This window comes from Megalops cyprinoides, chromosome 10, assembly GCF_013368585.1.
Source record: "Megalops cyprinoides isolate fMegCyp1 chromosome 10, fMegCyp1.pri, whole genome shotgun sequence".
Lineage (NCBI taxonomy): Eukaryota > Metazoa > Chordata > Actinopteri > Elopiformes > Megalopidae > Megalops > Megalops cyprinoides.
In genome coordinates, this window is record NC_050592.1 from 18,239,413 (window position 1) to 18,264,151 (window position 24,739).

General features: G+C 41.8%; 1 protein-coding gene across 1 annotated transcript in view; it reads right to left on the reverse strand.

The window, feature by feature from the left end:
- nkd2b (NKD inhibitor of WNT signaling pathway 2b) overlaps window positions 1-24,739 on the reverse strand; it is a 36,989-nt gene that overhangs the window by 11,271 nt on the left and 979 nt on the right. The gene's annotated exons all lie outside the window — the stretch shown is intronic.

Consider the following 24,739-nt stretch of genomic DNA (forward strand, 5'->3'; position numbering starts at 1 on the left):
CACTTATCTTACAATATAGTCATCCATTTCTTTAGTAGATGCCCTTGTCTATTTGGAGATAAAAAAGGAAATTTTAAATGCAAAATGGATCATAGAGTGTAATTACAAATCAATTTAACTGCATGCTACTATACCCAATCGAAGAATCTTACATTCCAAACCAATCACTTATCAGTTTACGGAAAAGTCCTGAGTCAGCGATACTATGTCAAAATGTCTAAACCAACAAACAGCCAAGGACAGATGCGAATTCAGGAGACCCAGGTGCATTCTAGAGTTCAATCAAAGACATAAGTAAATTAAATCTTGATTAACACTGTCTCAAATGTTTTTTGTAAGTGGAAAAATTACTCCCTATGAAGGCCTACAATGTTGGTCTAGGTTAATGCTGTCTTTTAGAAGACTAGCAAAGGCTATAAAAGACTAAACATAGCATCCATAAAGGACCAGTGTGTAACCAAAGCATAACAGACACAAGAAAAGGTCCTTCATCTAATACTAATGAAGGGAAAGAGAAGCAGCATGGACCCAACAATGTACTACCAGTGCCTGATGTGGAATGGTTATAGGGGTTTAAGTATAAGACACACAGAACACAGCTACTGTCCAACACTTTAAGACTGAGCAATGCATTGAAATAACACCCTGGTGTTACTGCAAACAGAGGGCAGAAAAAAGATCTGGGCGTTTCATCCAATCATGCCGAGTATGTAAATTACACACTCAGTACACAAACATAGTACAGTATTCTAAAAAATGAAGACCCAGCTCCTAACACCAAACCGCGTAATGCTCTGTGGAGGAGCAGCTCCCCACGCTTCATACTCTGGTGTCACTGCAATGCTGCTGGTCAAAACGTAATCTCTGCTCACAGGTAAAATCAAAGAATTCACTTGGTAGCGTAATAGCAGTAAGCAGGTATTCTTTGCTGATATTGTATTATTCTGCTTGTGCCAAGCACCTGCCTATGTTAACTAATGTGCATATGCTTGTGAAATGACACAGCAATGACATTATTATTTTTCCCTATGCATTTTTTCTTCTTTTCAATTATGTGCTAGCCTCATCCCATCATCACACCTTGAGCACTCACACAGGAGCACTGGGCATAGCACCTGCAGTCCTCCAACACACTAGCATTACAACAGTGTTTTTACAGTGTAAGTCCCCCAATGCACTACAGTGAAGTAAGTCCTAGCTGGAGGTGAGTGCTGTTTTGCTGACATCATCTGAGTATCATGCAAACGCCTGATAAGCCAAAGAGTGCTTTAGAGCATGGGACAAGGAAACCCCTGTCACCCACTCCTATCCACAGCCTAATGAAGCCAATTTGTTCCGTTGCTGTGGTCCCCTGGTCATCGTTGGCTGATGACATGGCAGGGATAAAACCCTGACCTCAGGTTGTGCTCAAAGTAAGCACCTTAACCACTGAGCCACTGAGGAGTCCATATCTTTGTTTTTACATTATTTTTAACTGTTTCCATGTAGTGACATTTCAAATGGGTGATTATCTTAAATGTTAAATATGAATAGTTCTCCACTCTCCAACAAACATGTTCTGTTATTAGATTTTTAACTTTAATACCATGATGCTCTCCTTTCATCCATCACCTTAATAACGTGCAAATCAGGCATTTTAGTCAGTTTTGCAGTCTTTGATGGAAAATACCAAAGTGGGTCCCGATATGTGCTTTTGTTCACTGCTGAATGACAGTGTCTGCATCTCCAACAGGTTTACCATCACAATAAACCTTTATGCATCCACCCCACAGTGTTTCTCTATGGTGAGCTGTCTTTTAATGGTTTCCAAAAATTCAGGTATTGACAGCACAGAGTAGCCCCATCTATTGTCCGACTCCCCAGTCCTTGCTCTGCCCTCATTACCTAAAGGCCAGCGTCCATCAGCCCAATGACTCCCAGCAGGACTTGCACCAGGACCTGTCCGGTCCATGTGTGGCATGGCAGTGATGTCAAAGTCATGGGAGCAATGTGTAGGATGTCAAGAGCTTATGAGACCTGTCCTGTTCAGATTTTACATATGTAAATCTGGAGACTTACTGAGCATCCTTGAACCAATCAGAGATGTGAAGGACATATGGGGTATAAGTTATGTTCTACTTTAGGAGGGGAGGGTGTCTCAACACTGGAAAGTATACAGAATATAAGCAGAACACTCAACAGCACTGTATTGAGGAACTTGCTATTCAAGTCCACACAGTCTCACTGAGTTTTGTTTTGTTAAAAAGCCAAACATTTAGACAGATAATGGAAAGACCCTAACTGACCCTAACTGATGCCGCTGTGAGAAACCCTACAGAGCTTAATGCCATTAAAGTTATCGAAATAGAACAGCACTGTACAGTGGACCTGACTGCAACCCAGTGTAGTACGTCATAATTCAAAAGGTTCTCTGAACAGAACCCTGCCAGGGATTTTAGAAGGAATTAGTAGTAAATATATTTCTTTGAGTGCCATTAAAAATAAAAGGAAGTAATCAGTAACTCATTTTAGAAATTAATCCAACTTTTCCGTGTTCATTTTGTAATTCCAGTTCAGATTTGGTGGGAGAATCTGTTGGAACTGTGCAGGTAGATGTAAACTGTTTGTCTTGAAAGATGTAAAAATGCCTTTTTTGTCATGAAGAGCTTCAAGACTGATGGCAATCCATCAGTCAGGATTCATCGGCTTGATGTAAACTGGGCATACATCCTCGGGACCACTGTGTGCAAAAAAATCTTCACAGAACTTCAGAAAAAGGCCCATTGTCTGAGGCCTTAGGACTTAATAATGTGATGAAAGGAACACTATATTGTAAACAAATATCTTGCTCATTACTGCTGTATGTAACCGGAGAAGGAGTGGAACTATTCTGAAACAAACGTCCTTAATTCCAGGGGAGACCTGGCCTTGCTGCAAAACCAGATGTGGGATTTTTTTTTAAGCTAGGGGAAGAGAAGGGAGGAAGAGGGGGTGTGGGGTTGTGGTTGCGCATGTGTGTGTGCGTGTGTGGGGAGGGGGGGTTGAAAAGAAAAAACCTGGAGAGGCCAAGGGGGTGTGGGAGAGTTGCTCAACTCAGCTTTCATTAGCAATTTGCTACAAAGAAACAACACTTGGGTCTCCAGTTGCCTTTGTTGATGGTAGAACACCAGGCAGCTATCCCATTGGCTGGCTTCCCCACTGCTGCTCCAATCTCCTCTGGACTAGACGGACATGATAGAAGCCAAGCTTTGCTGATTAAGGCCCATAGATCCAATGCTGTTCTTTACCGGCCTCATCACTTCAATGACATTGTAATCTTTCTTATGGGCGTACATATCATTTTAATGCAAAAAACATTTAAGCTGTAACTTGCCTATTTAAACCGGGCACAAAACGGAACTTTTTTGCCATATTTAAATTTTATCTATTTCTTACTTACTATTTATATACTTTTGGATGCAGTACAGTATATTGCAATGTATATTGCACGTCTATGTCAAAATCTTTCCTTGCACTATTAAGAGATATAACCTGCGTCCTTTTAGAAAGATGGGTTGTCAGTCACTGTTGGTGAACAAACTGGCCTGGAAATGACTGTGAGGGGCAAGTTCCTAAAATAAAGAAACGTTCAGATGGACCACAGTGGCTCCAGATCACATGACCAAAGGAAGACATGGAGTCATTGTAGGAGTACTGAAAGCAAACAAGTCGATCTGAGGGGTGGAAGGCTGATTCATGGAGATAAGAGTGAGGTACATTCAAAAATGATTTATGCACCAATAATAAAGGAAATCCATGTCACGAGATTCCACGGCTGCCATGTAACTATGAAAATATTTAGAGAGCTGTGTTTTTTCTTAAGAAAGAGAGTATCCCTTTAGAGAACCCGAAAAATTAAAGAACAATAAAGGCCCAACATTTGTGACTGTTTTTTTTTCACTCTCGCAGTTAGCTCCAACGGCTTGTGCAGCTCCGCTTCTGCGATGGAGTCATCAGCGGATGCCTTCTCATCCCGGACAGCTGAGAATTCGGTCCAACCGATCCGTTAGGTGCATTTATCTGTCTGCTGGGGCCGTCTTCCTGGCCAGCGAGGCTGCAAAACAAGGGCATGACGCCGACGTCGCCCCCCTGCCATCTGGAACCGGTGGAGAGATGGCCTCAGACAGAGCCGGAGGGAGGCTTCGCGCCCCGAACTCCGACGAGAGACCCAACGTTTTCTTGGCAGAACATGAAGGGATTCGGAGGCCTCCTTTGGTCACGCCGAAACAACAGCTGTGGAGAGAGGAGCGGGGGAGCCGCTCGCTCGCCTGCGTCAGGGGCGCGGCCAGGCTTTTGAAGTGCCTCGATCGCCGCTCGATCGGGGTACCTTCACTGGACGCTCTCTCTAGCGTTCCCTCTCGCCAATGCAGCACTGCTAGACTCCCGCTTTGATTTGGCCCACTTTCACTTACAAATGTAGATTAATATGATTCAATGACCCATGCTTCATCTTTCATATGCCAAAAGACTAATCTTGAATAGATTTTGAAATATGAAGCAGATGGAGGTAGATAATGACTGTTCTTTTTTCACTGTCCTTGTATTCCACAATTCTTTAATTCAAACCTTCAGTCATTGTTTTAGTTTTAAATAAGCCTCCCGTCCACTTACAAATGTGGCACAAACGTTAATAATGAGGAAAAGGCACTGTGACAATATATGAAATATTCATAATTATGGGTAAAATAGATGTTTGTTCTACATTTATTTTATTTTTCACAAACATTAGATGTCACCGGTTTTGGTAACTTACTGTTATAGTCTTTTTTCACAGTACAGCTTGAACCAGGTTGGCATGCTTAGTTCAGGTTCTGACCATTTGTTCATTATATTTGGGGTGAACATGTCAGCTTGCCATACTGCTGGCATTGAACTGTGGGTGGAGCCTACAAGCTGCATAACTACATCTTCCATCAGCACTAGAACACTGGAGCATGCCACCATCACAAATTTTATGCATTTTTTTTAATTCTATGCATGCGTCTTTAACTAACACTGTGCATTAGCACTCCATCCAGCGCTAACATGCGCAAACACTGTCAAACCTGCACAATTCAATCAGTGTGTGAAAATCCTCTGTAAACCTCTGGACTGACACTGGCCGATTCCACTCAGCTCTGTTGCACTAGTTGCCTGTTCTAATACAATCCATTATGGTGGCTTGCATTTCAGATGAACAAGTCTCAATACATACTCTGCTGCAGGTGTTTCATATTTCACATTTCTGTCAATCAATACACAGCAGCCCCCAAATGTAATCATATGCTTGAAAAGTGGTCACAAAAAGGACTTAATAAAAAAAGATCAGGGATACAGCCAGTATTTTTTGCAGGAATGATATTTAATATTACAAGGAAATACAAATACATTTGGAGGCCACTGTATATAAACACACCACAATCTAAAATATACAAACCTAAAATAACACACACGCACATACACACACACGCACACAGACACATGCACACACACCCCGACAAACACACATACATACAAAGGCACGTCTGGTTAAACATGCTTGTGGCTGGGACGCACAGACACACGCATGTGCTAGGCGGAATGACATGGGGCGGCACACATCAAGGCCTTTGTGGGAAGAGCAGCTCCATTCAAACAGGATGTTCCTCTGTTTGTGGCTCCCATGTGAAATTCTGAAGTCTCCCGTACAGTGGCCCCGACTCTGCGGCACAGCCAATGGCGAGCTCCAGCGGGCCGACGGGGCTTAAAGGATTTGTTCCACATTCCACAGCTGACCCGGGGAATGCGAGCCCCAGGGTCAGGTGGTGGGGACACGGACCTTCGCCGCAATGTCCCACCGCACCACATGCTAACCGTGCCGGTGGGGACGCTTCGCACGGGGCACGTGGGTCTGACTTGAACCCGGTTAGGTGAGCCAGGGTTTGTGTATGCTACAGTTATAGGGCGAGTGCGGCACGTGTATTTTATTTTTTGATGATGGTTGCCACTCCTGCTGTGGCTGGGCAGTATGGAGTGAAGAGAGATCACCACAGCTTCTGTCAAACTTTCTCTTGGTTTTGGGGTATATTCAACTATGGTACAGCGGGAGCACTCTGTTTTACGGTAGTGAATACATGGGCCACGTTTTGGCTAATAAACATGGAAGTGCAAAGGGAATCAGCTGCAGTCAGACAAGGCTAATTTAAACTGACACACTTGACAATCATGCAAAACAATTAAAAACAGGTTCAGGACAATTAGCAATTCAAAAGAAGCTTTTCAGCTACACGCCCTACTACAAGCTCAAAATCCTCCTTTGGCAAGGATCGTTGGAAACATTAACAAACAGTCCTTAAGCAAACACGGAATATTATGGAAATGGAGGAGTTATATAGCCAGAGGTGGCATCAACTGGAGATGGAAGCTATCAGTCCAGTAGGTAAATAGGAGTACCAGTGGTGACTATCTGGTTGGTGTTAAAACTTCACTAACAATTTAACCTCGCTGCTGTTTCCGCCTCTCGTCACATCTGCACTGAGATAGCGGGACCATCTTGGCCCGTATCAGGATGTAAACCAGGACTGAGCACGATTCGCAGATCACAGATCAGTTGATCTGACCAGCAGAGGCAGACTCTTGTTTCCTCACTTTACTGGGAGACAGTGTGTGTTAAACCCTGTCTGAAACACCCTCCGCAGGGTTGTCAGAGGTGAGGGCTGGATCAGTTACGCACAATGTATTTGCATAAGATTAGTTTCACATCTTAAACGTTGAGGTAAAATATCCATTTTGGTTTTATTGAAATCTGAGGCCCACATTGCTCCATCTCCCTTCAGCATTCAGGCATATGATCCAGCTGTTGACGGAAGAGGGGATGAGGTAGGGGTAAGAGGGTAGGGGTGGGGTTGGGGGTGTGTAGGTCATACTGGGGGACCGGAGGGAGGGGGGAGGTGGGGGGTTCACTGAAATTGTTCTTTGGCAAGAACAGGGGGTAGGGACAGGCTGGGGCAGGCAGCCACTCCTCTCAGTCATAGCCCACCACCATTCCCTACAGACATCCCCAGCTCTTATTCACTGACTGCACAGTAGTTTCACACAGCTGCCAGTGATGAGGGAGCAAGCTGGGAATATAACATATCGCTGAAGTGACGTGCTGTGCATGACCACAGCCTGTCAGTCAGGGCGATGTACTGGCTACTGCTAATTATAAGAGCTACTGTAACAGAGCACCAAAAGAGATGAAGGAGCGAAAGAGTAAATGTATTTGCCAAACTAAAATTCAATCCTCAGGTGGAAAAAAAATCACAATTACAGAAACAAAAGTGTGCTTGATAGAACAAAAGTTCTAATTCTGCCCTTCCAAATTCTCGTCCTGAATGGTTGCCGTAGTGTCCGAATGGTGAAATGGATGAAACCACACAGAGTGATGTAGAGGATGCTGAGTTGGTCCCCTGCAGCCAGGGCCTGCTGTCCAGCTCTGTCATGTGGGGATGGCTTGGTTCACTGAGGCCACCGGCATTCTTGACACTGGTGCAAGAACAGGCTTAATTCCAAGCTGTGAAGTTCCTCACTGCCCCGACATCAAGCAGGGGTCACCACAGGGTCAGCTGTGACCCTCTTCCTGGATAATTCCTAAAAATATATTTCTGTGCACAGGAAGTGCGATAGAAAGATGAATTCCTGCTGGCTCCCTAAGAGGCAGTGTGTTATGCTGGTGATGAAAGTGAGAAAATGGCAACATCCTTATCTGTGTAAATACTTTGGAAAAACATTTGAAAACACCTTGGGAAAACTTTCCGTCTGACAATGGGTGCTAGACATAGAGATGTAGTAGATAGAGAGACATACCATGGAAGAGCGATAGCAGGTTGATTTTTTTTTTTTTACTTTATTCTGTCTAGCTGAAGAAGTCATTTCTGTTGGACTTGCAGATTCTTTTTTGTGCTTTTTCCCATTCATGCCACCTTTTTTTGGAATCACCTATTGAACATCAGCCTTGTCTCACACAGATATTGGCTGTTTTCACACTACAAGTCCCACAGTGTGCTCCAGTAAGGTTGTCACTCTTTGGAGGATAGTCACTACTCCAGTGAACTCACAGGAGCAACTTATAGGAACTCACTGAGTCACAGGGTACGAAGAACCGGTGTGACAAGGAAACTACCTACTCATCCGTATCCTCAGTGCAATGAAGTCAATTTTTTTGGCTGCTGTGAAGTCCCAGTCTTTGTCAGCAGATGACACAGCAGGTTTCTAACCCCAGTGGTAAGAGTCAGCCAGTTCAAAGTGAACAAGAGCCCTGAGACTTGCATATTCTTGCTCATACTTGTGTAAGGGTTCTTGACATTTCCCAGTTTCCATTTCCTGATACTAGCATACCAATGCAAGCTCAAGTCCCCTGATGGAGCATCTCTTTATCTGCAAACTTGGCTTGAATTGGTTAAGTGAATATCCAGCTGTATGAAATATCTAATTTGTAACAAAGGGAAAAATCTGAAGACAAGTCACCCTTAATCATGGTACCTACTAAAGCCTAGCCGACATATTACCATTTATAAAAATCACAAGTCTGTGCACTTATCACACATTAAGAAGCATTAAGACATTACGGGTTATTGCAGAATCAATGGAGTCTAGGCTGACACACCAGAAGAGTTCTGAAATCAAAGAACTGTAAACTGTGTGTCACTACCTCAGGACTCAGCAACAATTTGGGGGCGATACGCCACTATCCATTGGACAGTCATGCTGTCCTATAAGGTAATGAAGCATATATCATAACTCAAAGCCATGAGTTGCTAACTGTTTTCATCAAGCCATCTCTGTTATTTCTTGCCATTTATCGTGCTTCCATTGTTTGCGGTGGGAGCTGTTTGCAGATGGATTAAATGCACCCTTGTGCTCTTGCCACAGCTCATTGAATGCCTCGTCTTCCACATGTACTTTGGGCTTACCGTTTGTTTTTGTACTTGATCTTTCTTAGACTACGGCAATCTTGCTGCTTTTCCCTACAGGAAACACTCAGACCTTGCTGAGGAACAGCTGTTTTTTGTTGTCACATTAAACTTGTGAATGATTATTTTTCATTGGTTGCTGGCAGCCCTTGCTCGTGAAACCCAATACAGAGCAGGAATCAGCAAAAATATCAAGACTTCTTCATATTCACTGACAGCTCACAATGAGTAAGAAAATGCAATTAACGTCACTCACAGGACTAAAAGCTCCACAGGATCTAAGGGGTTAAAGAAGGGCTCCAGTGAAAATCACACATCATGCTAATTTGATTATCTATTTGACCAGCTTGTGCATATTCATGTAAATACAAGTTAATGTAAAAATGTAAAAACAAATTAATATGCCTGCATCTTAGAAGAAAGCATAAGACTGGCATTTAACCCTTAGATTTCTTACTGTGGTGAGGACGCAGCCATTATTTCAACTGCCAATAAACTTTATGCACAATATCATGCCTTTGTCCAGCCTTGTCAAGGGTAACTCCACCAGACGTAGAAATTTTCAGGGATTTATGCCATTACTCTCATTTGCCATCAGTGCACTCAGCTGCAAAGCTGACTCACAGATTTCCCACTGCAGCCATATAATACTGTGATAACAACTATATAATAATTTTACATATAGTAAGCCAAGTTCAAATTATGTAAGGAAATGCTATTCAAGATAAAATCCTAACCCTTACTAGCAAACCGATCTGATACCCTGTGTAATTTTAACTCAAGATTTTTGTTTATGTACTTAGCAGGGGAACCTTTGACATTACCCCCCCCCCCCCCCCACTCCTGCATAATGCTTAATGTCTTTACGTCCTAATGTCCTATGCTATTTGGCCTTATCTTGTCCCATAAAATAAAAACCAATGAGTACAAAGTGATGACGAAATAGCCAAGTGTCACTGACAAGCGTTCTGACAGCTCTTTGGCTGACTGAAACGGATGGGATAAAAGAGGCAGGGGTAAAAGTTCAGCAGATATGGTGATACAAACATTCTTGAGGAGATACCATCAGCTGGGCCCACATCGGCAAGAAAGAGCAGGGGCCATACTGAGGCCAGGAAGGAGGTGGGGCCCAGTTGACTGACATTGCCATGGACACATGAGAAGCATCCCTGCTTTGCTTCAAAATACCACTCGCTTCGCGATACAGCAACCCTCACAGATCTTACGTAAAAACTACAGTGTACATGCAGGAGAGATTTTACAGATCCACACAGCTTTAAAACAAGGGTTATTTATCTCCTCGTGCATGGTGACTTGAATTTCTCACATCAGACACAGTCCATTCAGCTGTGTCGCTGGATTTTTACTGATGGAAGTCTGACACCACACTTAAGAGTACAACAGGCTTGAAAGTTCCACCCAATGTCCAAACCATCACCCGTAGTGAAGATACGATGTACTTAAAACGCTTCTTCAGAGGAACTTTAGAGAGGACCTTTAAACAGGAGCTGGTCTCAGTATTGCGGATCCAGAAACAGGGGAATAGTTTGAATAAAAAACCTCACACAGAAAAAAGCCGCATGTCTCTTTGGTACTTAGAGCGCTTCACCAAATCAGATGGACAGATGTGAGAGATCCTTCTAAAACAGCGGCAGCCAGCGGGAGCCGTTCTGCTTGGTAAGACCAGTTGTTTATTTTTAATTAGCCGTCAGGTAAACATGTTACCCAGAAAGCCTGAAAAATGAAGGCACACGGAGTCAGGCCTGGCTTTGAAGTGGAGAGCAGGTCAGAGGAGAGAAACAAGAGGAAGAAAAGGGGACTTCGTTCTGAGGAAATGTGAACAGTGGCCTCTTTCACTACTTTCTGGGTCCTTGGTATGTCCCCCTCCCCTTTTGTAAAGTTTCCTGCCCAGGGAGGACGTATAAGCTAGTATAATTAGACATCAACTGAGAACTGCAGTGTAAATTTGGTCCAGCTTAGAATCCTTCTTTGTTACTACAACAGAATTAAAAAACCCTCTGTATCAAAAAATTAAACACCCCCCCCCCCCAAAAAAAAAAAACAGAATGAAGCCAGTTGTCAAAGCTACTGAGATTGTGATCTGATTGTAAACTGAGGGCACTTCAATTAGAAACAAAGCCGTAACTCCACTGTTTATAAAAAAAGGACTTGGCAGACTTAACCTCTTTGTTTTAATTGCAGGATACAGGAAGACAAAGTTGGTTGGCCTTACAGTTTAGGAGCAACACTCCAATATTAATAAACACTTCAGTACGGGTTAAAAGTACACTGCGGAGGATTGCAAGGAAAAGGGCACAAGATCGAATGTACTTCTAAAGTAATCATAAAACCAAGAAAAGAGGGAAATAATAATGAAAGCACATGTGGGAGCACATTTTTTTTTTGCGGGGGGGGGGGGTAAGGGGGGGATTGTGCCAGGTCTGGCCCGTCTGGAAACCCAGTTCCATGCTTTGAAGACGCCAGTCTCTGTTTCAACAGCTAACCAGTTTCAGATGTGACAGTGTAGTTTTATGAGCTGAATAATAGCAGTACCTACACATGTGCAGGCTTGGGGTACATGAGGGGGGAGGGGGGCACATTTCACTCCACAGAAAGGGGGAGACTTTGAACTCTGCTCCGCATATGGCGCTTTGTTCCAAAGGATGAGCTGAATTTACTTCAATACGTTTTCATTTTATACAAGGACAGAACCAGAGATGGGTCCATGCCTTGTGAAGCCACTGAACACACCATACCCTGGGCATGTAAAAAAAACACAGGAATGAATACGAGTGTTCTTCAGCAGTGCTGGTTAATGTTGCCGGATCCAAAGACGGAACTGTTTCCTTCACTTTCCACTGCTAATTTTGAAAGGCAACAGTTGACCCCTATCACAATGCACTGCAGCGTGGATGACCCCTTAGGATGTCTTCTGAGATCTGCTCAGCTCAAAAATGATTTCAGGCAAAGCAGCGAGCATCATATGTGTTTTTCTTGCCTACTGTTCAACTTTCTGGGTCGGTTTTAGAACTGCAGTGCATGACAAAACGGTCTGGTGCCTTTAAGGGAGGCTCAGAAGTGCTGCATCAAAACAAGAGAATCGGCCGGCCCTCCATTCTCTTTCTCTCCCCACTTTGTTTTCACTGGGAATGTTTGTTTTGCGTGCAGACAGGAAGCTTGGGGTGTAGGGTGTCCGTAGGGCTGTGTTTGGCGGCTCAGACCCAGCGGGACGCTGAGCTCAGGAATGTGGAGTGCACATGAAAATTCTGAGGCGCTCAGAAAAATGGCTCTGTTGGGGGGGGGGGGCTTAAGGGTGATGTGATTGTGGTAGATTTATGAGGACCCATACATTTACATCACAAAGGAGGTTGTAGCCCATCTTCTAAGATTTTTTTGATTTTAGACCCATCTACAATGTACTGAATGACTCCTCCCCACCTGGTCTAACACCATCCCTACCCCCGACCCCACTCTGCCACCACCCACAATGACACCTAAGTGGATCCTTTGACACCTTTGCTAAACCACTTTGTGGTACAGGATATACAACATCCATCTCAAAGACATCTGCCTTTTTACCTATGGGTCTACAGGTTCATTTTATCGACTCATCGTGTTTTCATGTTGAACACGATGAGGTGACTTATCTTTGAGACACAGCCTTCTTAATAAAAACCACAGTGTTGTACCAACTATCACACAAAGTCACAACCAGAGAGATGGATCCATGTGTTATGAAGCCCTCATTAAGCTTAGTACACTGTGGAGAGAAAGCTCACATGACAGAGACACACATTTCATTCATTAGCACTGTTCACATATGGTGCTGGGTGAGGAGAGCAGGGAGTTTGCATTACTGTCTACAGTTATGTTTCAAGCACAAAAAATATGAAATACTAGCAAGTAAAAAATACAAATCTGGCTAAATAAGTCGAACATCACTGTATCTATCACTATCTATCTAAAAGTAAAACGAACTGTTTAACTCAAACAAGCTGATTAAGAATTTTTTTTCAAATTAGAAAGCACACGTTTTCATGGCACACTTGAACCTTAATCTATAGTACCTTGAATTCCTTCACCTTATTTGGAAAAAAAGCTTGTCTGACCCCCTTTTAAGGAGAATATCCAACAAATCGACCACTTTGAAGGCCACTCACTGTCATACCTAACCGTATGTACTACTTCAGATATATGACAAATTTGGAAAAGGTCATACAGCAGTTCAAATCATACAAGGTAGAATTATGCATTCAATGAAAATGAAATCAAATTTGAAATGTATGATCACAGCATCAAGATAAACAATTCAAAGATAAAGACACCAGTAAATCAATACACAACAAACAGTTAGTCAGTATGTTCTCTAGGCTTAAAGTACAAGTGAGAGGTTCTCTGAACTTGTCTGGGTCAAAGACCTTAAATATTCACAAAATTTGTTTTTTAAATTATACCATAAGGTCAGGTTTAATCCCAAAATCAGCCTCTGCCTTGGAGTACTTGGTTAAAACAGCATATTCAATTAAAGCACTGCTTTAATGGCACCACTTATAATAATAGCAATAATAACCATAATAAGAAAAAAAAAATCAAATATGCCCTTGACTGCTCTAACGCTTGTGAAACGGTGTCTGCTAAGAGGAGAACTAAAGCTTTCTACGAGGGAACAGGGGTTTGTGTGGAAACATACCTTACACACTAAAATGTAATAACCTTTGAGCCTCCCGGTGTTTTACTTGGCCGGGCAGAGTGCGAGATCAAACACAGACCTGGATCCAGCAGACTTAGCCAAAAATGTCAACGCTAAGCAGCAGGCTCCAGGTCCAGGTATTTTCTTTCCTCTTCGCAATAAGCAACAGAGGACCAATACTGCCTTAACCCTCCCAGATCTGCCCACGGCAGCCACCACAAGAGGCCCATTTTAATTTAACCATACAGGGAAGTGGAACCTCTCCGCTTCTCTTCCCAGAACATTACGGCTGGTATTACTGCTGTTGTTATTATTATTGTTATGATTTTATGTTTCATTCTGTAACATGCTAACATGTAAAGGACAGTCACACTCAAGAGCAACTGAAATGGCAGATTTATTGTATCACTTTTTAACTTGGAGAACTGACCTGATGGGCATTTTGCAGCTGTAAGAGCTTGATTAATTGGAAATCCAACTTACGTCACAGTCACTTGAATTCACTTTTCCCTCACTGTAAATGAACAGCAACTAAGTCCACGTTAACCTGATATCATTTAACGCTCAAATTTAAGTGCGATCAGAGAGGGAAACAAAATATTAACTCATTTGAAATGCAAATTGTTGTAATTTTCTAAAAATTCACAACAATTCATTTAAGACCAAAACTTCCATACTTTGTAAGCCCTTTGAAGTACAATTTAGCCATTTTGCCATTTTGCTAGATAGGCTAGGTGTAGGCCCAACAGACCAATTACAAGTAACATGAGGGCCAAGTATTACTATCTACTATTATTCATACAGAGTTCATATTGTTTTGACCTGACAAACACTGGAGTTATTACTAATTTAGTGTAAATTTGAAAACCCTGTTTTAGTGAGGCTAATTCAGTTAGTGACAACATATAGCAATAGCAATGTGAAAACTAGGTGATTCATGAGAAGACCCAATATTTAAAGTAGTTGGACAACTATGCATTTTCAGTGTCAGCTAACCTAAATTTTCAATCAGATTGCTTTCAGATTCTCAGCACTATTCAGGTATGGACCAGATGTTTTGCATATTCCAGATTTTGGTAATGATTGACCAAATGTTGAATGGGATTTGCTCACTTGTATTTACTTGCGAAATCACACAAATTCATTTGTTTGTGTCAAACAGAAACAGAAAATGACTCTAAAGATGCTATTGATTAAATAATTAAATATTGGCCAAATTACTATTGCTAGCCAGCATGGCACAGGCAAGGATGCTGGGAAAGATGCTTTACATCACTAAACTTGTATTACTAAATACTATTGCACCAAGTGATTGGTAGTCATTTGCCATTTTTTTATTTTGACACACTGCCATGTTTTTGAGCACTCATACTCGTAATAACTCATACCTCGTTACAGTGTATCTGCTTTACTTCCTAGTCTTCTGTTTAGCACCCTTTCATCAATCTATGATCTATATCTGCTATGTTTTTTTGACATGTATCTGCACTAAGCTTGATTTCACCATCCAGGCTTGAGTTATCTTCATCACATTAATCTTGAACAGGTGTGAAACAGGGTTAGGCAGCTAACGTGAGTCCGGCTACTTCAATCCACGTAACTTGAAGCAGGCAGACTGACTTAAACCGTCTTCATGACAGAGGTCTCTCGTTTGCCAGGCTCCAAAAGATAAACACATGGTGAACAAACATGAGATTTATATATAGCAGGTGGAGGCTGAACTCCCTTAACAATCTGTCTCCTTCAGAACTGACAGTAATGAGGACACAGTCAAACTCACACTCTCAGATGAAAGGGACACTCTCCAATCCAGTGGAGGCATGCCACTGTCATCTCTTCAAGTCCTCTGTTCCGTTTTGATTGTGATTCTGTTGAAAACGCTTACATATCTTCTCCGTTTGCATTTAATGAGTACTTTAAAGCCAGCTTGGCTGATCCCTGTGGAATTGAACAAGCTATATGATTGTCACACAAACATCAGTCATTATGTTATTTGACAGTCAACCAAACAAAAAAGCAAGAGTTAGGAAACGTTCTTTTGATTTACAGATACTCATCTAGTGTAATTTTGTGTCCGCAATGGTTATACAGTATGCTGAAACTGTTCTGAAACTAGACTGAAAGCATTATTATTTAACAGCAATAAAAATATACTTTTGTAAGTTATACATTATTCTCATTGACAATGTGGTTTTTGTTTGATATTTCATACCAGTGATGTTGAACAATGCCATGTACAAATACAAATCAAAAGGTCAGGAAGAGTAGAGCACTCTATAGTGTCACTGTCATAATATTGCATGGTGGTTCCTAAGTGATCAAAATGTTATGACAGTTGACCTTTGCGGGCAGTCTGACAGCAGTTGACATCAGACTTGACAGCAGTTTGTGCAGATTTTTTTTTATTCTATAAAATGTGGTCTATCTTCTCGGGTTGAAGGCATCTCAGATAGCTCCTTACTCCCTACCCCCCACCCCCTTCACACACACACACACACACACACACAGGTCTACCACCCCTCACCCACACCCCACACCCCCACACTAGCTCTCCATGCTGGCTCTCACTAGAAGTGAGCAAACAGCTTCAAAGGCCCTCTCGTAGTATAAATATCCTCAAATAAATAAACATGCAATCCGCCTGCAGTGTTAAAACATGTCTTTCTACATGAAACACGGGCAATGTGAAAACACACACACATGCATACAGGCACACACACATAAACATTCAGGCATATCCAAGCCAGGAGTTTGATTTCAAAAGTGTCTAATCCCATGAGGTGTTGATGATAGCACAGGCAAAAGACTGGTGGTGTGAAGGACTGGGAGAGGAGGTGGGTGAGGGGAGAAAAATAGAGAAGGACAGGGAAGAAACTGTCTCATTTTCACATCATAGGGATTCTTTTAAAAATGCTTTCCATGAGGCCGAAAAGTGATCGATTTCGTAGGCGCATAATGCCAATCTCTAAGTGACCAGTATGTAACCGAATGAAGAGAAAGGACACAGGGAGATCTAGCCTGTACACCGCACCTCCTTCCATCCATCTCTACCCCCCACCCACGAAACGGCTCCCCAAAAAGCCCCCCACTCCCCCTCGCCACCACAGGCTCTCTCTCTGCTCCAGGGTTTCTGCTGTACAAACCAGGACCAGATGTCAGCCGCGGCCGTGCTGAAAGACCCTGCTGTTCTGGACGGCAGCCACATGCATCTCATTCAGAGACCAAGGCTCACAGATCTCCTTCTAGTGGAGCCAGCTTCAAAAAAGGAGGGGGGGAAAAAGAAAGACAGCAAAAAAAAAGAAAACATAAAAATTTCCTGATGCCTCCAAGTCTCTTCAAAAGGCTCGTACACATTAAATGGGCTTTCTACACCCCCACCCCCTGCCTGAACAGGAGATATACACTAACATTATATCCTTACACAGAATAGGCATCATCACCATTCCTCATTAGCAGAATTTACGAAAACCTAGGGAGAGAGGGGCCGACCCTGAAAGCTGTGAAAGTGATACTGTATACTAATGAAATTTACATGTACTGTTCTGACTGGTACAAATTAGTCCTTGAATGATCCTGAAATGGAAGCCACTCTTTTAGAGAAAAAAAAAAAACTGTTTGTGGAGTTTGCAGAGAAAACTAAGATGCAATTGTCTGCACCACACTGTACAGCACATATGCTTTGCCCCTTTTCCAAACCAACCTTTTCCGGCATATTTAGGTACATTCCCAGTTAAAGATGTTCAGATCTGGCAGAGGGAAGGAAGGTCCAATCAAAACGTTCCATTCAAGTTAGAGAAGTAAGGGAAAAATTGAATGTGCCCTGAAGAAGCGGACAGAGCCATATCCTGTTTTGTTACATAAAATAGAGAGCTTAGCAAACAATGTAGAATACTGAGATATGGAGCAAAAGTCCGTTAGAAAAGAGGGTGAGATAATACCTACTGACTATTGAGAAAGACCCATGAATCCAGCTGTGTTTGTGAAAATGATGCATGTTACGTTACGGTTCTCATTTACACCACTAAAATCATATCGTAAAATAAACCAACAATTATTTTTCAAGGTGTTACATAATTATAAGAACAACCACTTTATATTTTCTGCAATAAATCAGCAGAAAATTGCCCTAAAATATACTTAGGAACTCTAACAATTTTTGTAATATGAAGTCCTGATCCTGATACGTGGGGGCCTTTTTCTTTCAGTTTAAGGGCCTTGTCTTGGATTGATTTCTAAGTGAGGGGGTTGGACAGCAGCTTCCAAGGACTACAGCACTCTTGTGAAATACATTTTTATTTGATTTGATGAGGATGTTTGGAAACAGGTCAGCTTTTTTTAACCTCATACAGAATTCTTACAACAGAAAACTGTAGTCCTTGGAAGGCACTGTCCAGTTCCTTCATTTACTAATTCTGGAAATACTTTCTGGTAAGCAAATGATTCTCGGCAGTGTGGTGCTTTAAGGAAGTTGCTCTGTGAGTTGCTTCACTTGAAAGTGGTACGATACTCCCTATGAGCAGAGCTAGTGTTGGGATAGCTATAAACAAAGATAATGTTGATATCTCAAAGTAGCCTGTAATTACTTGAGGCAGTGAATTTTGAAAACCAGCAACAAAGTTCCATTTGTCTGTCGGGGAGACGTTGTGTACTCACTACTGCAAACAAGTATAAAACCAGTCAGATTAACATGAGAATAAGAAAATTTGCAAAAAGTAAAAAGCATGTATATAAAATGTGCATCTTGAGAAGGGACTGCGTGATGACTGTGTAATGAATAATAACTCATGTCTGTGCGGTCCTTACACTCTGATGATTGATCACTCCAGAGGAGAATTATGCAGTGGTCAAGCAGACACTCACACATTTTCCATATTCCCGATCCATCAGAGAGGTTTTCAAACCCATCTGTCATTTCTGACACACCTCTGTAGATGTTTCCACCAGGTGCAAGGTGCTAAAACAGGTGTGGATGAAACACCTGCGGTGATCCATCAGAATCACCTCTCCTTCAGCAGCCAAGACCAACTTATCCTGCTGAGTCACAAAAACACACCTAGATTTTTTAAACAGAGTCCTAACTAGGACACTGTGTCTGTGGCCATGGGATGTGGTGTTAAGCACAGGGGACTGTGACGTCACACTGGTGAAAGAACGCCTCTGGGCTTGTTGGAAAAAAGTGGAGAACCAAAACATAGACCAAACCCATGCACACATTAACTTACAGTTTTTGCTCACTGGGATTTGATTACTCTGGGTACAGATGAAAGTGTTTAGAATCCCAACCTTCTATGGAGCATACTTTTTCAAAGCTTTGGAAAATCTGCTGTAGTTTTATATGTTTAATTAACTCAATTGTAATTCATACAATTGCAAACAATGGAAATTCACTTTTGTTATGAAGCTAAACAGCCCAACACTCAAAGCAAAGTCATGGTCATTTCAGATCAGGGATAGTACAATTCTATTTAGTACTGCATTGACAGTTATCTAATAAACAGTGTAAACAGATGACTAGTAGAATTGTGTGTGTCAAAATACAAAGCAATGTAGCTAAAAGCAAGCTAACATATATGTTTGTGTGTGTGTGTGTATCTATCTAGTTTTGAATGATCATATAAACGTTCTCTTCAAATCTCACACTTCTTTTTAAACAAATAAACACGCCAGCCCCTTAAGTTCTCCTTAAATAAAATGACCCCTCAAAGGCTCAGATACTGACACGGTCTCTCCCTATCCTTCTTGAATATTGCATATTTTTACAACCCCACCCCTGTGGAGGACAGAGTGATGGGAGCAGAGCACTATGGCTCCAGAGATATCAGAGACCTCTAATAACTCACCACTCACTTCTTTGAAGTAGGAGCCAGACAGCTCAGGAATCCCAGATTCCCCTTCTACCTAGACTCCCTGACAACTGGAGAGGGGTGGGGGTGGAGGGGAGGGGGGCAGCCAAACACAGGAACCTCCTTTTCCCAGTCTGGAGACATCTGTCCTGTTCCCGTAACTCTTCCTCCAGCTCAAGCTGCCACGTCTGTCTCAAACTCCTCAGGTCCTGTTCATTATCCCAATGATGGAATATGCATCTCAGACTGGGCACCAGCAACATGCCATAGACATTATGTTCAACAGCTCTGGATAGTAACCAAACACTGGATGAGACTGCTCTGCTGCCCTTTTTTTCTTACTGAAGCCTCCAGGCCACAAGTTATTTCCATTATTATGAAATTAGCTTATACAACTACACTACATTTTTTTTATTTCAAAGATTTGCCCGTGTCGTAAAACATCTACTGTGATTATCAAGTGGACTGAGATAAGGAGGAAGCCTGACCTTGGAGGGAAGGCAGAAATACTCTTTGGCTTTCACAGAGTAAGCACACCAGAGAATAGCATGTTAAGTCCTTTGGGGTTTGGACTTTGACAGCCTTCAGACCATTAACGCTTTGGGTCCCAAGCAGCCACTCATTGTTCTTTCTCATGACGCAGTTTATATAATTACTACCAGCCATTTGCAGCACACGCATGTTGCCCATCTGCTACAGACCTCCATGTAATGAGATGGCAGTCACTGACTTTAAATTGACTGCTTTACAGATTAGGTACAAACAACCTCATGCAAGTATATTATATTGAGGAAACACCACACCAATGGGCTCAAATGTTCGTCTAATGAGAAAAAAAAAACTGAAAACGGGTGTTCATTTGCAGGTTGGTCAAAATAAAAATATGGTTAAGTTTGAAAGCTGAGAAACATATCAAGCCTTAAATTAAAAATGGCTGAGAGTCTTTGCCCAAGTCACAGACAGTGCAAAATAATGATGACCTCTCAATCAAGAGTTGACCTCTCAGTTTGTTGACTTTTCTGCTGAGGCTCTTGAGACTGAGGAGGCAATTCATTGTAACTACAAAGCCTTTAGCCATCGCAACACCTAACAGGACATTACCATTAACATTATCGCAGTGTTCTACCTCATACTTACAGCACTCTCACTGACAAACAGTGCTATAATCATTACATTTTATTATACATCCAGCTCTTTTAGTGTGTATCTTGACAGCCTCTGCCTCTTTGCTGTTTATGGGTTGCTTAACTTTGTTTCATCAACATATTTCCTTGTATGTGCAATTCTCCTGAGTCTAAAAATAGCACTGGACTATCTTCCTTGAGCTACTTGCAAGGAAAACAGCTACAATTTTCTAATCATACATGTGCTGTCTAGCTCTGGCGTACAGATAAACACAAGACTAAATATTCAATAACTGGAAAATTCAACCCTGAGATCACTCATTAATAACTCACTAATAAGCTTGCATAGGTATTACAGTACTTTAAATTATTGCAATTTAGCAATGGTCTTATCTAGAGTGACTTACATTTACTAGTTTTACATGCTGTCCATCTATTTACTGAGGAAATTCTGGGTTAAGCACCTTGCCCAAGGGTACAGCAGCAATACCCCAGTGGGGAATCAGACCAGCAATCTTTCAGTTACGAGCCCTGCTCCTTACCACTATGCTACACTGCCACCCCATAAGATTTTTTTCTGTCTGATCAACATTCATGAAGGAAAGACACAGAGCCTTTCATGAAATAAATAATTCATTAATATTTTTATTGTCCTGTCTGACTGTATGACCTGTTGCAGTTTTCTTTGCACTGAGTCATGAATTATAGAAAGAACTGGAATTCCATACAGGGATCAGGGGAAAAGTGGCCCTCTTATTGTTCAAATATTCAACCTAGGGAACCACAGGATATTCAAATATGAAATTATTAAAAACGCACATCATACTGTAACACTAACAATTATTACAGGAAAGGAGTTGCTGTGTTCTTAATTTGGTCAAGACAAACAAAAGGCTATGCCCTCCCATTATCAACTCCCACCATCATCAACACTAATCATCATCATCATCGTTTATGAGATATGAGAAGGGAATCCAGTTGCAGGCACTGACCCCCCTGACCAAATAAAACCAAGAAACAAATGTGTCTTGAAAACCTGGTTGTTTTTAGACATCACAATAAATCACTTTAAACAGGATCCTGATGCGACAACACCAAAAATAGCAAGGGAGAGCTTGTTGCACAGTAAAGAGCTACAGTAACAAAATATAGTGAGTTACAACTTAAAAATCCTATTCCAACTACTAATATAGTATTTTTTCATTACAATAGCCGTAAGGTAGGGAAATAATCACAGTTATATGTCAAAAAGACATCTACTGGAAAGGCTCTAATTACCACCTCTGCCTCTGGCTCTAGTTCCCTAAAGTTTCTCAGCGTATAGACTGTACATTGTATTTGTGTAGATATAACCCAGACGATGCTGTAAGGCAAATAAAGTAAGAAATGAAATCAATCTCTCTTTCTGTCTCTCTTTTTCACACACACTCACTTACTCACTCATTCTCGCTGTCTCTCTCTCTGTCTGATGCATTATCAGCTGCACTAGATAATGCATTCCTGTGCTGGGAGACAGGGAGTTGGGTGTTGGATAGGTGAGCTATTTCTGCCTTATTTTTTCTGCACTTCAAGTCTAAGTCATGGACATTGCAAAAGCCTACATTTCGGAATAAAGGTACGCAGTGCTATTTTGAGAACTATGAAATAACTTCACCACCGGTGCCACAGTTGTGCTGCTTGACCAGATGAACAATGTTGTTCTCAAGAGAATTTGGGATTAGGATCGGTGGCCCACTCACGGCTATTTCACACCTAATCACCAGCATGGCCACTAACAATGCCTGACTCCTCTAGTAGAGACAACCCATGCTTTGTGTCACTAGATCCTACTCATGGTTGTTCATAAACGTGGTCATTTGTGGACATTAAGCAGAATTAATCTCCAGGACAATGGTGACTCAGACGCACTGGAGTCACCCAGGGATTGTCCCACAGAATTCCATCATTAGAGGATTGTGAGTCTAAGGTTCTGTTTTGCATCCTGGGAAAAGCCTGGCATTGCTTACACTTTCTAAGGTTTTAGAAGAAAAGGGAGCATGATAAACACTGAAGGAAACATAAGACAAACACAAACTGTCAAGGGACCTATGACTGAGACATACTGGACACATTGAGATTTCAGCACTAACTGACTGACTGCACTAACATTAAAAATACACAATTTTTTGCAGGGCAGAGAAATCACAGGTAATTGTACTTTTCAAATATAGAATCTGTTGTCAGAACAAAGAGAAGAGAGATGCAGGCCATCCACTCATGGAAAAGTGCAAGATTTTTCTGTTGCTGCCAAAATTTTGCAATCAAACACATTTTAGCTTTTGAAGTGTTCCGTTCCATCCGCCAGTATATCATGTGTTTATCCACAGGAGAGGGCAATATGCCCAGTCACTCTGTGCAAGCGTGAGGACAACGCTCATTTGCACACACTAGTTACCATTTTACATACTTCTTTTCTACTGTCTTTCATTGATTTTTTTTATCTATTTTTGATGTATAATTAACTTGTTGATTCATCAGTACCAAATACAAATCTTGCACAAATCATTTAGCTATTTTTTTATTTAATGCTGTTCAAAATTCTGCTTTTGCTGTGCCACAGGATAATCTGGGCTAGCACTATTCCACCTGGGCAAACAGCAATTTCAATTTACAGGTATATATGACCAGTGCCAACAAACTCTGATTCCTTTTTACTTAATTGTGTTTACCCTTGTAAACGTTGTGTACTTCACATGAAAATTTTGTTGCAAAAAAGATAAAAATGACCTACACAAAGGTTAATGCTACCACGCTAGATGCAAACAAAAAACTACAGATGGGTGTTTGTTATTTTTACTGGCACACTTATAAATAACACAAAACAAAATCTAAATCGCATTCAGGATGATTAGCATTGAGTAAGCTTTCATCTTCTCCCATGTAAACTTCACAAATCGTAACCTCTCTCCATTCCATGTTTTGCAAATTATTCCAATTCAAGAAACCGGAGTGAAAGACTCTTTTCACAGACTGGATTAGTTTCAAAACAGAATCTGCTCAGCTCTGATCTGAGTGTGAATGAGGTTGTAATACATTCCCTAACCAATAAAAATTAAATCAAATACAATCAAAAATATGACACTGCCCCCCTTCCAACGAATTACATACTATGTGCAAATGTTCAGCCCTGTGGGAGGGTGGGAAAATGTCCTCTGATGTGAATAAAGTCTCTTCTTCATTTGTTATCAGTGGATGGAATGGAGAATTGTTTATTAAAAAATTTAAACCCTTCTTCCACCTGCAGCCATCCACTCAAAGGAACCTGACCACCCCAGCCCACACCAACCCCCCCCAACAGGTCTCATACATAGGCATGTTTCTCTGTGAAAGCTGAAGTCTAAGCCTTTCAACATGACACTGTAATTGTGGTGATGTAATGTTTTATCATTGAGAGCTGCCTAGCGGGTAGAAGCTTTCATAGGGGGAGCACTGAATAAGAGGGAGCACAGAATCTTGTGAGCCCAGCGGCAGCGGCAACATCGACACTCACTCATCCAAAGTCCAGCAGAGCCACTGATTTAACCCTGATAGTCATGTATTGTTGTGTGCCACACTGCCAACTACAACTACTTCCCCATTAAAGAGGGTGGATTCACAGTTGTGGCAGCTTTACCATCACATATTGGAATAACAGCAACTTGACAAGCTGCCAACGGTGACAGCAGGAACAACAATCTTCAGTTTCACACGGCGTTTGATATGTCACCGTGGAGCACTCTGACTGCATGGCAACCACAGCAGATTTGAAAACAATGCTTCCTTTAACACATTTTTGAAACACGTCAAACTTCACGATCCTGTTGCAATACGGTGAAATGGTAGTAACCCATTAGGAAAGGGTGATCTGATGAAGAACACTGTAAACTACTAACTGCCAAGAAACAAAATATGCATACCAAATTCAAACAGCCACGAAGGTAACAGCGGAACGTGGTCTCTGGTCTCTCAGCGTCGCCAAACCGATTTCAATTGCGACTCAAATGTACCACCATAACCTCCATGGATATTCTGGTAATATATGTAAAGATCACTACTGCATTACTGGGATTAATTTATTCTCGTCCGCAAGAAGGTGGTCTACGTTCCGTATCCTCAAGGAACGGTGCACGTGAA